At 50.5% G+C, this 14,587-nt stretch overlaps 1 long non-coding RNA gene across 1 annotated transcript; it reads right to left on the bottom strand.

Moving 5' to 3' along the window:
• Positions 1-496: 496 nt before the first annotated feature.
• On the bottom strand, positions 497-14,482 carry LOC125172245 (uncharacterized). Its single transcript, XR_007154657.1, has 3 exons — positions 14,391-14,482; positions 1,045-1,178; positions 497-635 (listed from the first exon to the last, which is right to left on the bottom strand). It is a non-coding gene; the product is annotated as an uncharacterized LOC125172245 (long non-coding RNA).
• Between the last annotated feature and the right edge of the window lie 105 nt (positions 14,483-14,587).

The following is a 14,587-nucleotide window of genomic DNA, read 5'->3' as shown; positions in this document are numbered from 1 at the left end:
ATAAAACACTGGCAGTCAGTGTCCACTTAGCAATCCTGGGACTCTAGTCCAGAATGAAGCTTCTGGGTATTTGTGGGGTTGGCTGTGCTCCAGGGCGGGGTACTGAGCCATGCCAGAATGATTGTATTCTTTTCAGCTATGGTATCAGAGAGCCTCCCACAAGCCTTGAGATGAATGCAGTGACCACACAAAATGAATAAAGGAATTATGGAAACTTAAGCAACTGCCCTCAAATTTCTCCCACACACAAGAGAATTCATTTCCTTCTAGGTATGGCTGTCAGTGCTGTCTGGTAAAATAATTGACCGACAGTTTTTCATTGTAATGGGTTACTGAAATCCCAAATTTCAATGTATACTTATTGCCTTATCCTGAGTCCAGTTAATGATGTCTAGATTATAAAAGGATTTTAAAGTATTTTATTTTTGTGCAATTTGAAGCAGACTTACAAGCCTGTTACACACATATTGGGGGGTGGTGTGTGTATGTACTTGATTCCCAATGGCCACAGTGAAACGGCTCTCATGGCACGAACAAGGACGAAGAGGGCAATGATGGTGATGACGATGATAGCCGTTGGGATCTTCAGGTGCCCCATATGACACCATTCATCATTGTCCGGCCACAATCAGCTCCTGACCAAATTGGGAAATAAAATACAGAAGAAGGATCCAATGGAGTCTAACACATGAACTATATTACAGGTGGAGGTCAGGTTTGATGACACAACTCCAGTTCTGCAAACCTTGTGAGCTGGAGGCATTGGGTAGATCTTCCCACCCTTCCCAGGACTCCCCATGGTGGACCCCAGAGGAGGAGAAGGGCACTTTCAGGAGTGTCCCGAATTTACCAATCAGATAGATCCCTGCATATGGAAAGATGCATTCTGGAAAAGAAGAGTTTTAGGGAAGCCAGTTGGGAGCCAAGGGCTGTGTTATCACATCAACTACGTCCCGTCTCAGCCTCATAACAACCTAGGGTGGGCGTTACCACTCCCGTTGTGGAGACAAAGACTTGATGTGGCCTGAAAGTTAGATGGCTTACCCGAGGTCGCACAGATAGTGAGTGATAGCACAGGAATTTTGAACTCTGGATTTTAAAGCCTGGAGCCTTGGTACTTGACATGTAGCATCATCACTGGCTGAATGGAGAAGCAGATGTGAGGGTTCGACTGTCTTCTACAAAGACAGAGATGAAGGGATTTGCAAAAATTGTGAAATAATGCCACTCTCCTCACTAATATTTTTGTTTTAGAAAATATATTTCTCTTTATAAAAATGTTTATATTACTATGTAGTAGGCTTATTAGCTTAATGAGATGATAAATGTTTTATTCTTCTGAGTTTTAATTTCTAATATGATAGATCTGAACAGATATCAATATCAATGAATATGATACATCTGAATAGATATCAATATCTGAATAGGTATCAAATATCTGAATCTGAGAATCTGTGGGATTCTCAATATTTTTTTAAGAACATAGAGACTGAGAAGTTCGAGACCCTTATTTAATAGAATAAAAGTGGCCCTTTTGGGTTTTCATTTCTGTTCAGCCTTCCAAAGGACTAGTTTAGCTACTAGCAAACTTTGAAGCCTGGGTTTCCAGGGAAAGCTGAGGAGACAGAGCTGACATTTCATTCAGCGTGGGTACCTCATGAGAACTCAGGAAAACCATAATAAATATTGACCTCATCCTTTTTCTTTTAAAAAATGTGTATGAGCTCTTATGAAGAAATGTTCCAAACCAGGAAAACCCCAGCACGGGATGGAAACACACACTTGGAAAATATGCTTTTTGTTTTCTCCACCTTTGATCTGCTAAATAGAAATTCAGGACTCAGATTTGCTCTGTTCTTTCTGGCCTATAAGAAGCAAACCACCACTTGTGAGCTTCTGGAAAGAACCAGCCCCTTTGCGGCAAAGGCCCCATGTCCCACAGAGCTGTGGAGAGCCTGAATTGTGGTTTGATCTTCATGAAGACACAGACACGTAACCCCTCCCCCCAACTTTAAATGACCAGCCCCTCCCCTGCTTCTAGGGTGGCTATGAGGAGTAATGTGATTGCTTCAGTGATGAGAGTCTCTGTAGCTCAGAAGAAAAACAGTATTGCCCGTGGACAAGCCAGTTGCCATCTGAAGTGTCTCAATGCCAACAGAAGACTAGAGCCTGAGGGGCCCTTGGAGATCAGCTTGGCCCAAGCCCCTTGCTTTACTTGGGAGTAAATAGGGCTCACAGGGCTAGAGCAGCCACCCCAGGGTCTCCACTCACCACTGCTTAGGGTGAGTGCCTGGGAACCCAATGGAGTTGGTGGGGTCTGGGAGCCTGTGTAGGCAAGCATCCTAAGGCTGGCAAGTGAATGTCACCTGAGGGTCAGGATGTGGTTCCAGCAAGGCCAAGTCTCAGTGCTCACCTGTTGTGTCCTCTGTCTAGTCAACCTTCCATCCCCACACACTGTGCATCAGACTTACTTGCCCCCGTCTTCTCTGATTGGCCAGGGAGTTCCTTCAACTGTGTCTCTAATAACTTTTGTTTTCTAATATCTGACATGGCTTTCTTGGCACATGGCTAATCTTAGTACATGTTTAATTAATTAACTAATTAATGAATGAATAAATACATAACTTGATAATGGGTTAGGAGCTGTTCTTTATTTAGACAGGGCAGGATGGCATGATTAAAATATCCGACCCTCTTATGAACACCAAGATGACTTCTGAGCCTGTTTTCCATCTATGGTAGATGACACACACCCTAGTTTCACCAAGTTTTGTTAAAACTTACAGAACAGATTAGACTGACTGTCCTCAGGGATTTAGATGTTTGCTGACTGAAGGCATGGGGAAGTGGGATCAACCAAAGGCTCCTGTAGGTTGTAAGTTCCAGGATTTTGTGTCTCAATCCACTTCATTCAACAATATTATTAGGCATCTATGGTAGATCAGACCCTCTGTCAGATGTGGGGACACCACAACAAACCAGGTGAGGTCCCCAAGCTCAGAGTCTCGTTGGGACAAACGAACAGGCAATGGCGACTTAATGGGATGAGTGCCGTGAGGCTTGATGGAACCACAAATGGGCAACAGCTGCCCCAGTCTTGGGGAGATAGTCACAGGTGGATGCATCCACCTGTGAAAATAGCTCACTTATTTTCAGAGAGCTGAAGGAGGAGACTGGGGAAGGAGGAGAGTGTTTGGGGAGGTGGTCCTGTTTGTGTGTAAGGCTGGAGGTAAGCAAGGTTCACATTCAAGGATGCCGCTTGGCTGGAGTGTCAGGCTTTCCGTCCAGTCTGGTGAGGACCGTCTGAGCAGCGCTGCTGTCATTTGTCTGATCTCGGAAACAAGGCAACATGACAGGGAATGGTGGGGAGACACAATTGAAAATCCTCCTCCTTCCACGGATTTTTCTGACCAACCTCCCAGAGCAAAAACATTTGCTGACTTCCCCAAATGAGGAAAAAAAAAAAGAGAGAGAGAGAGAGACTGAGAAAGATATACTGTGGTCACAGGCATGACCAGAATGGAGGGGTGACCTTGTGGCTCCCTGTCCTTAAGGAAGGAGGTTTCCAGTCTGAAAAATTGGCATCTCCATTCTGTGCTGCACCAGCAGTTGCCCTGAAAGTTGAAGTTTCATGTGAGAGACACATTTATCAAGGACAGGACAGTTTTGATGGTTATGAGAATATTTGAAAGTGCTATTTGGCTGATATTAAGTGGAGCAAAGTAGGTCAATATTGTCTGGAATAATGAACTTGAGTTTAATCAACACATCATAAGCAAAATTATGTGAAAAAGCATAGCAAGTTATTGTTGCTGTATTTGGTTATTTGACTACTTAATCTTCTAATATATGCACATAATAATAACATAATTTTACATGTGGATAGAACTCATTTTTCTAAAATCATGCAACTGTATTTAACAGTATGTTAATAATGCATCATGCTATATTTGTGGGGAAACGTTTTTAACAATATACTTGTTGGGTGACATTGGATTGCCCTGTGTCTCCACACACACGGGCAGCAGGGTGGGCTCAACACATAGTAGGTACTTAATACAAGTGGGCAGAATTAAGGTGAGAAGTGTTTCCCAGCTCATCAGCTGTACCTGGACGAAAGACAGGCATTTTGCCAGTATTGTGCGGTTGTCCCATAATACATAACAGCCTGCAAAATTCCCAAGACCTTCCTTCTAACCTTGAGAAAAACAGAAATGCGAATCCTGTGCTTTAAAGAGACCAGTTTTTACCACGCTGGATTCTTATCTAGATCCCTCATAACTCGTGTACACCTTGGAAGATGAATCTGAGTGAGGCAAGGAGGAACAGAGAGAAAGATTCAGGGGCTTCCACTGATTAAGTGTTCGTGTTTAGGAATAAACTGGTGCCAGAATCCCAGGGCCATCCCTCCCCGGCAGCAATGGCTGCAGGGAGGTCACTTTGGTCCCTCTTACTTTGAGAAGGGCTAAATGGAGTAATTCCTGGTAAGTATCTGGTGCAGGTAAGTGCCTTCAACAAACATTGATCCTTCTGATTATTACTGTGTCATCGTCACCACCACCATCGTCACCACCATCACCATCAACACCAGTGTCATCATCACCATCATCATCACCATCACCACCATCACCACCACCATCATCACCACCACCATCAACGCCATCATCATTACCGTCAATGTCATCATCATCTCATTGCCATCATTAGGGTCAGAGAGGAGGCACACCCACCCACAAGGAAGGTGCATTTGGTTCACTTAACTTGATGCATTTTCTTTGGCCAAAACAGAACTAATTGACCAAATCCATCTCCATCCTGCCCCTACCAGCACCATTTTGCAGGGTGGGCTCCTGCTTTTCTTAAGTGATACTGTTTCCTAGCTGGTGGCATGTCAGACGCCCTCGGGCCTGTGACTCCTCAAGCGTAGCAGGTAACCGACTGACCAGTTTTGGGGCTCAGGGCATTTGTTACGGCCCCAGGGGTGGGCAGTTCAGGCAAACTCCTTGTGCCTCTACATGGCCGGACTCCTGACTGTGGCCAGCATGGCCCATCAACCCCAGGTCGGAATGAGGAAGGGGCTGGACCCAAGGATCACCCAGCTCTGGTCGCTCTGTGCTTCTTGTGAAAGTGACCTTCACAGTTTAATCAGCCGGTAGCACAGAGCCAGATTGCCTCCTAGTAAAACATAGTTTAAGATCAGTTTCAGGAACTTTCTTTTATCTTTGCAGTGAAGCCATAACGGCCCTTTGCAGCAGCTGGGCAGGCTGAAAAGTTGATGCTTCCGAGCGGCTCATTAGGGTGTAATGGCATTTTTGAAAGCAGACGCTCGCACAAGCAGCAGGCAGGAGGCTCACGCAGCAGCAGCTTGATGTATATTCCTCATCACTGGCGTTCTGGCTGATGTACGGGCGGCCAGGGACGGTTCTGTGGGCAGCTCTGGATTCTGATGGGATGCTGAGAGCGCTGTCCTCCAGGGTGGGGGTGGGGACTATTTCTGGGTATGCAGGTGCAATTGGACAAGGAAAAAGAGCCCAGTGGGCCCAGCTGGAGTCAGGCCATGGTGGTGGCGGGATGGGTTAGAGGCGGCTTGAAGCCTTCTCCCCAGTTTAGATTGAGCAGTGAAGTCTGACTCTAATGTGGCCATTGTTTCTGGCAGGATTAAGGTCTAAGAGGAAAAGTGGTCTTTGAAGTCAGGCACATTCCCGTCTCAATCTCAACCTAATCCTTTAATAGTCTTTGGCCTCATAAATTACTTATTCTTTTGGGACTTCACTGCATTGGTACACGTGGCACAACGGAGTGTTCTCGTATCCTTTGCTGCACAGCAAAGCACTGTAAAACAACTTAATAATATCCCTTGCAGGTCTGTGGGTTGACTGGGCTCAGTGTGGTGGTTTTCACTTGGCATCTTCTGTGGGTATATTCAGACTGTGGCTGCATCTAGAGACACCCAAAGCCTCGGCTGGGCTCCTCTCTGATGCCTTGGGCATCTACACCGAGATGGCTGGCAGGTTTCAAGACGTCCATGCGAACAGGCAACTGCATTACCAGGAGAGGCGACAGGTTGACTTGCCCTGAAAGCTGTCTGGGTTGGATGTTTAGGTCCTCCCTAGAGAGCCAAAATCAAAGGGCTCTGAGAGGTGGGACTCTGAAACGGCTGATGAGTGGTGGACACCCATTCTCATGAGGGCTGGACAGGGAAGTAGGAGACAGGTGAGGGAAAGAGCAGAACCCTTGTGGGGCACCGTGATGGGGGCCCCACAGAGAGTGTGAGTTACACACAAATCACAGCCCAGCTGGGTCGCTGTTTGCAGTCACCGGGTGACACTGCCACCCGGGCTCTCAGGCGTCCAAGAGCAGCTGAAGGGCCTTGACAAAGTCACGCCAAGGTGGGCATCTCGCTGCACTCTGTCCCCTTCAGTGAGCACAGAACGAACTTTTCTTCTCTCCGGATCTAACAGCCATGTTCATAAAAATAAAATGTTGCCTGAGACCCCTGCTGACGGGAGGGACTACATTTGGTTCCCATCAAGTCCAGGATGGAGGTGATGGGTATAAATAGCCGGCTTTTGCGAGGAAACTGCTGAGCAGGTACAAACAGTACCCACACCTTGAAGGTATCTGCTGAGTCTTATTATTCTTGGGTAATTGGGGTTATGGGCAGCTGCTTTATCTTATTGGTCACTTTTGGTTCTGAAGCACGTGCCTCCGGGGTGAATCGGTGCCCCCTGCCCCCTTTGTAAGCAGCTCTCAGCCAATTAACCCTGCGTCTCTACCAGGGCAAGGAGAGCGTCCCCTAACTTCCTCGGCTGCCCCCTCCCCACGACTGCCACATCCCTGCCCCTGCAGCCCAGGAAGGGTGAGGGAGCCAGCCAGGAACGTGGGGCAGACAAGGATTGATTAGGCTGCAGGCCACCAAGGGACGCTGGAGGGCCGAAATCGGTTTCTGATGTGCAGATAGCCAGCCTGAGCACTCTGCCTCACCGCTCACTCTTCAGGGGGAGCAGGGCCTTGGGAGCCAGTTCCCCTAAACAAACTGCACGCGTCACGACCCGCAAACATTTGACCATGCTCGTCAAAGGAGCAAAAGAGCTAGTAGGAATTATGCCTCGTGTTTTCGTCTATCCCTGCGAGTTTCCGGTCTGCTTCACCGTCCTGGGAATGACACAGCTCTGGGCGGGCCCCATGCCGACGGCCTGCGGAGCGGGGTCAGCAGGCGAGGGTGACGGGGACCCTGGGGCAGAAGATGGGACACACGTGCCTGCCAGGTTGCACAGCAGGAGGCAGAGAGGAGAACCCAACGTTTTTTGAAAGTCGACGCGGCCGTTTCTATGAAAAACTGACTTACACAAAGTCTCATAAAGTATTTTATTCCTTTCTTAATAGTTTTTGAAAATAAGAAGTTTTATTAATTTTGACGGCCCGTGTTGTGAGTAGCTAATTTGTCACCAGCTGTGTGACCTTTGGCTGGCCTCAGGCATGGGACGTGGGCTTACACTTATGCCTAAACCGTCTGTATGACTTCCTGGGGTCACCAGCATGGAGCACACAGACGGGGAAGGGGGAGCTTAGACTACAGAAGCGTACTCTTTCACAGCTCTGCAGACCAGAGGGCCACGATACAGGCGTGCACAGGGCTCGCTCCTCAGAGGCCCCTCATCTCAGCATGCAGACGGCCGTCCTCTCCCCGTGTCCTCATGTGGTGGTCCCTCTGTGCCTGCCTGGGCCCCCCCATGTGGTCTTGGATCAGGGCCCACCCCAGCGACCTCATTTTCACTTGATTATTTACCTCTGTGAAGACCTTATATCCCAGCACAGTCCCATTTTGAGCTACCAGGGGTTAGAATTTCAATATATGAATTTGGGGCGGGGTGTCACAATTCAGCCTGTAACACCACCAAAGGCCCCCGCAGCAACCTGCCCCGCACGGCCAGCCACTTGGCACAGCCCCAGCGTGTCAGGGCCCCTCCGCTCTGCACCGGCCGCCTTCCCTGCCCGGCTGCAGCTCTGTCAGCCGATGCCCACTGGGTTCTGGAAGGTTATGCACCTTATGGTAATGACCTTCGCCTGCTCGCCGTGGGGTTATTTAATATGGCAGCTTTTCTTTCCACCACCCACAGCCATAAACGAAGACAGATTGCTCCTCTCACGTTTAAAGGCCTTTGAATATAGAACAGAATCGATTTTATATATGGGAGAGGTGGTGTTCCTTCCATGCGCCAGCATGAGGCTGCATTTGATGACAAAGCCCCTCGCTCAGCGGATTCCTCCTCCCAGGGAGATCGTATATGAACTTGCTTCCATTCGGAGGTGAGAACGGAGCAGATATAATGCTTAACTACCGCCTGGTGGGTCAGAGTTAAACCTGCATTCCCCGAATCACTTACCCGGGCTCTGCTGTCTCCCGAGGAAACACCATTCTGCGGGTCACGGACGTGGTGCCCGTCAGCAGTCTGCTTCACTGCTTTTCTGATACTGTGAGCCTCAGTCGTCCTTGCCCAGCATCTCTTTTGTTCTGGAACCTTCTGCGGCTCCCCACTGCATCTTTGGACAGGTCCAAACTCCCGCTCCTTTCCTGTACCCGGTCTCTGTCTCCTCCAAGCACATTGGAACTTTGTGCCTGGAACTTTTGGGGAGCAGACCAGCTCCCCATCACCCACACCTCCTGCCCCAATTTCTTTCATTGCTCTTTCAGCCTGGCCCGGGGGGTTCGAGCCTCACAGACGTTATCTGGAGGGCACTGCTTCTGTGTGGGTGAACCTCGTCTCTCTGAATTGTGGAAGGCGGGGAGTGAGGACACAGCTCTAATGTTTCTGAGCAGTGGCTGGGGCGTGGCTTGGGCAGGACAGAGTGGATTTTCAGGCCACGGTGTTGCTGTCGCACCAGTCATGGTGCTGAAGCGGAAACACTGTGTATGTGAAAGCCCCAGGATGTGACCCTGAAGCCTTTACCTCGGTGGGACTCAGTCCATCGCCCTGAAACAGAAGTGCTCAGAGACAGTTATCGCCCTTTCTTTCCCGCCACCCGGGGGCAGGGGCGTCTTGCGCAGGAGCAGGAAGGAGAGTTACCCTGTCCCCTGACTTGCTGAGTGACGTGGTTCCTAATTAAGCCGTGGGCTTTGTGGAGAGCTCAGCAGATTTCTCAGGCTTCTGTTTCTCCCGCATACCTTTTGGACTTGTATTTGCAAATGGCAGAATAATGTGGGAATCAAGAATGTGGGCTCTGGAGCCAGGCAGCTCAAGTTCAAAGCCTGCCTCTGCCGGCTCCCAGCCGCGTGGCTTCGGACAGGTGACTTAACGTCTCCGTGCCTTACTTTCTTCAGTGGCAAAATGAGGGATGATAACAGCACCTACCAAAGGAGGTGGTCGAAATGATCGAGAACCGAGAGACACTTACAGCTCCACAGCTTAATTATCGGCATAACTTGCTATTTGTTCCAAGAAATTCTCGACCAGGAGGACATGTGTGCCAACGAGTAAATTGCGGAAGCACTAGCTTCAGCGACTTCCTCAAAACCGACTTAGCGGAACAACGGCTTGTTCACGTGGGGAGACAGCCTGGTTCTCGGGACGACAGTGCGCGAACCCACCCATCCCTCAAACGACTGCTTGTTCATCAAACTTCGGGGCCAGCCCCTGGCCTGGCTGTGTCTGCCCGTTCCAAACAGCTCCACCATGGTGTCCCAGTCACGTCGACGCGTTGAAAAACCCACCTTCCGCGACTCAAGCCCAGACCCGGAACCTTAGGAACATTCACCTCTCACCTCCCGGCGACTTCTGCCGAGGTGGGATTCTCCCCCACAGCACGAGGAACAGAGCCGCGTGGGGAGAGTGGCGCTTAACATCGACCCCTCTGCCATGCATTATCATTTCTCAGAAGCACTTAGCACAGGGCTTGGTGCTTTGCAGACAACTTCAGTGCATGAAAACAATTACTTTATACTTTGTATGCCCCACTGATGTCGAAGAGGCTCTCTATGTGAACAAGGGAGCTGCACAGAGACGATCCGTGTCTGGAGCAGAGAGCATCACTGTCGGCCGGAGCTGCAGGCGGCCTCGCAGGTCCAGGGCTGAGGACGCCACGGCGGCTCCCGCTCGCCTTCCGGGCCGCAAGCACCCTTCTCATGGGGCCCTGACAATTGTCCTGTGTTTTGCAGCGATCCCTGAGCGGGTGATGGGGAAGCAGGCCTCCCTGCGAGGCTGCCTGAGGAGTGGGGAAGGGGACCCACCGCGGTTCCTCACCCCGCCGCCCTCACCACCTCTGGGAGATGTTGGCACGCTCCGCCCCACCCCTGTAACCTGCGGGTGGAGAGAGCGCTTTCCTGGGTTCCTGTTGTCTACGCGGCCTCAGTCTTGCGAACTTCAGTTTTGCTGCCCCACGTACTTTCTGGGAGCGCAACGTCCACACCAGCGGGAGAGGACAGCAGTCCATGGGGCCTCCCCGCGGGATGAGCTCACAGAAGGGACCCGCTTAACTAGGCAGGTATGCAAGAAGTCCAGAACGTTCTCTCCTTCTGCAGCCTTCTCTCGTCTTCTACGTTCGGATGCTGATTCCTCTGGGCGAAGGGCATCGCAAGGGCATTTCATCGGTGGTGAGGTTCGCAAGGAGAACACCGTGTGTGCATGCGCACCGAGCTTTCTGATCCGCTGACGCCTTTCAGGTTTTGATCAACGTTGCTCTTTGTCTCTGCTGCTGTCTGACGCTGGAGAAAGTTCGGTCAGGGACCAGGAGGTGGGAGCCGCGGTGGTCACGGCGGAAAGCACATGGAGGGGCGAGTGAGTGGTGGTGGGGAAGCTCAGAGACTGCGTGGAGGGCTGACGTGTCCGAGCCCAAACTCTGTGCTCAGAGGGATGAGTGCCAAGCCTCTCGTCCAACGGTGACTCCGCTTCCCTGGGAGATGGCATCTGGGGCTACTTTTCAGATTCATCGGGCTTCTTGTCTTTCTACACTGTTAAACGCACATCACGAAATGACTGCTTTTTTTCTTCCAGAACAGTTTTTATTGGAAAGGCACAACCGCCTCTGTTCCCTTTCATGCCCTGCCCTGATGTGCGAGCTGTTGAACTTGTTTTGAAGTATGTTTTCACAAGTAGGACCCGCCACCTGGTTAGAAAACCACGGGGAGGGCGGAAATGTTGACACTGACTGGAAATGCCAAGCCCTCCAACCGTGTTACTTTTATTTCTTTTATTATTATTATTTTTTTATTTTTAACGTTTATTTATTTTTGAGACAGAGAGAGACAGAGCATGAGCAGGGGAGGGGCAGAGAGAGAGGGAGACACAGAATCCGAAACAGGCTCCAGGCTCTGAGTGGTCAGCACAGAGCCCGACACGGGGCTCGAACTCACGGACCGTGAGATCATGACCTGAGCTGAAGTCGGATGCTTAACTGACTGAGCTACCCAGGCGCCCCCCGATCGCATTACTTTTAAATGTCGGAGGACTCAGTTGCTGCTCCTGCCCTAACCCACCCCCCGGCCTGGGTCTCCCGGAGGCGACTCTGACGAGGCCACGCCGGGTGGGAGATGAGCCCCAGCTACTCGGAGGCCACTCCCAGTTTGTTCTGCCAGGAACCTGGAACCGAAGGAAGGGCTCGTGTGTATGCCACTGATGTGAAATGTGTGACAATTGACATCAACAGAAGCTGTAACGAACGTGGACAAGGTTGCCGAGAGGGGCTCAGCCCCCTCGAGCTGGCCGCCCCTTCTCGGGCACTCAGGGACACACGGGCTTATTTTCTCTATAATTGATTTGCCAGTCACCGATTTATCTTGGCTGGTTTTCTCCTAGACTGTAAGGCAGGGAGCTGACCAGGGCCAGGACTGACATGGTGCTTCATGCTCTACGTTATTTGCTGATTAAAGAAATTAATATTTTGGGGGGACACCTGGGTGGCTCAGGTGGTTAAGTGTCCAACTTTGGCTCAGGTCACGATCTCACAGTTCGTGAGTTCGAGCCCCACGCCCGGCTCCGTGCTGACAGCTCTGAGCCTGGAGCCTGCTTCAGATTCTGTGTCTTCCTCTCTCTCTGCCCCTCCTCCACTCATTCTCTTTCTCTCTCAAAAAATAAATAAACATTAAAAAAAAGGGAAATTAATATTTTTATCAATATAAGCACCCAAAGGAAACACTTAATTTTGGTGGTTCTATACCATTATTTGACTAATTCATCTCCATTTCCTTTAAAACATCCCATATTTCAGAACGTGCACGAAGCTACATCAGCGATTCTCAGCTGGGAGCAGTCCTATCCCCCAGAAGACGTTTGGAACTCTCTGGAGCTGTGTCTCGTTGTTATAAATTGGGGGGAGGGGGCAGGTGCTAGTGGCATCTAGTGAGGATCTAGTGGGGGTAATACCCCCAGCAAGGTATTACCTGCTCCCAGGGCCAACGATGCTGGTGAGTCGGACTTTAAGGGGACTGCCCAGTTCACTAGGGGGAGGGAGCCTCCGTGTTAGGGTGTCTGTAGAGTTCCCCATGACTCTGGAAGGACTTTGACACTTTGGCTCGCCGTCCATTATCTCAGGCTCAAGGAGACCCCCGAGATAGTAAAATCTGAAGAGAGCTGATTCGTCACTGTTATTTTACAGATGAACACGTTGGAAAAGGGAGGAAAGAGACAGTTGTCACAGTCAATGAATTCACGTGTCAGTGAGAAATCTCCTTTGGTGCCACCAGGGGTTCTCCCTAGGAAATGGTGCCTGTGCAGTGGGGGTCATTGTTCCCAGCCAGTCTCCCACCTCCGGACAGACACTGCCATGGGGTAGACACCGCATGAGAACTGGTCCTGTGCAAGGATTAGAGCCCAAGTGAGAGAGATGGTTCTGGAATGTCCCCAGATTACTGGCACGAAACAGACTCCTGTAAGTAAGCTGCTGGTCTAATAAATGATCCCTGTGGGTAGATTGGGCATTTGTTAAGTCCTTTCCTGTTTGTTTGGCCAAGAGTTTCATAAAATGCAGTTTTGTGACTTTAGAAATGCCCTGGGAAATCTGTCCCGAGGCCAGGACCTGGGGAGCAAGGATGTATCACAAGGATGCAGAGGTCTCACGGTCCAGGAAGCCCAAACTTCAGCGGTCCGTCAACGCCCTCTACTACCAGGCTCTGCATTCGGTTGGGATTTTTCACTGGGTTCACGCGACGGAGGGGCCAAGAGCAAGGCAGCCATGAGAGCCATCCAGCCTCACCACGTGCCTCCCACATGCATCCCAGGGGGGCCGCCTCAACCTGCCACCCCCAGCCTCTTCATGCTTGAAACTGGGGCAGGGCTGCCCAGCCCCTGGGGTTGTCATGGAGACGGAGGTAATGAGCATATGAAGCCCAGCCCAGGGTCTGGCACGATGAGGTTGTCGACAACGGAAGCTTCAAACGCTCAGAGGTGGCGTTTCTGAAAGTGGGTATGCAGAAACGGTGTCTTGTGTTCAGAACAGGATAGGGAAGAGTGAGTGAAGGTTCCATAGGCTTCTCTTCTGCTGTGGGACTTCTCTGACACATTAATGTGCTCATGCAAATGAGGGCTCTCTAAGAGAGAGGAATAGTGAGCTTCATTTTCCAAACTTATTTAACTCATTTCACGCTTAATTATTATGTTCGTATATATGCAAGACACCATTTGAGGTGTTCAGGATCACCCAGGAAGAAGACAAAGCCTGCTGCTCTGGGGGTCTCCTGGCAGTGAGCAGGTGTGAAGAAGGAAGGGGAGGAGAGCAAGAGGCCGAAAGGAAGGAGGAAAACAGATGTGAGTTAAAGAAGTAGGGAATGAAGTGACTGAGCGTGACAGGTGGCTTACTTTGGATCAGAGCATCCAGGCAGGACGCCAGGGAGATTTACGCTGAGGGCTCAGTGACAAAGATACGATCAAGGGACAGTCAGGGCAAAGGACACTCCAGGTAGAGGGGAGCAGCTAGTGCAAATGTCCTGCGGCGAGAATGAGTACGATATATTTAAGGAACAGAAACTCTGAACAGCAAGGGTGGAGCAGGTGACGGACAGAGCCGTCTCAAATGGGGTCAGAATGGAAGGACCCAGCCATGCAGCACAAGATTTAGGGGTTGAAAGGACCACTCTGGCTGCCCTCTTGTGAGTAACAGCGCAGGAGGCAACGGGAGAGTAGAGAAGCTGTCAGGAGGTCATTGCAGAAATCCAGGTGGTGGGGGTGGGGGTGGGGGGACAGGGGCTTGGGACAGAGGGACAATAAGGAAGCTGACGAAGAGAGGGTATTCCAGTGTTCCTTTGAATCAACATTTTATGCTTAAATGTCTACTCATAGGGGATCGTGTGCTCACCGTAAGCTCACACAGCTCGATCAATTACCGCAAACCGAAATGTTCGTGTGGAAGGTGTCCCTAGCACCCCCTCCCACCACCGACTTCCCAAGGGCAACCAGTACCTGAGTTCTAAAACCGTCGGTCGGTCGAGTAGGTCTTTTTGCTTTTGAAGTCACAAGTGGGGGGTCACACCCTACGCATCTCCTCCGCGCACCGGCTTTTTGTTCAGCGTCGCGGAAGCTTCGTCCGGTGATTTCAACGAGAGTTCACCCGTGTGGTTGCCGTATGGAATGGCATTGTTCGAACATGCCGCACACTC

Source organism: Prionailurus viverrinus, chromosome C1 (genome assembly GCF_022837055.1).
Source record: "Prionailurus viverrinus isolate Anna chromosome C1, UM_Priviv_1.0, whole genome shotgun sequence".
NCBI classification, from domain to species: Eukaryota; Metazoa; Chordata; class Mammalia; order Carnivora; family Felidae; genus Prionailurus; species Prionailurus viverrinus.
This window is presented reverse-complemented; position numbering and strand designations above follow the sequence as displayed.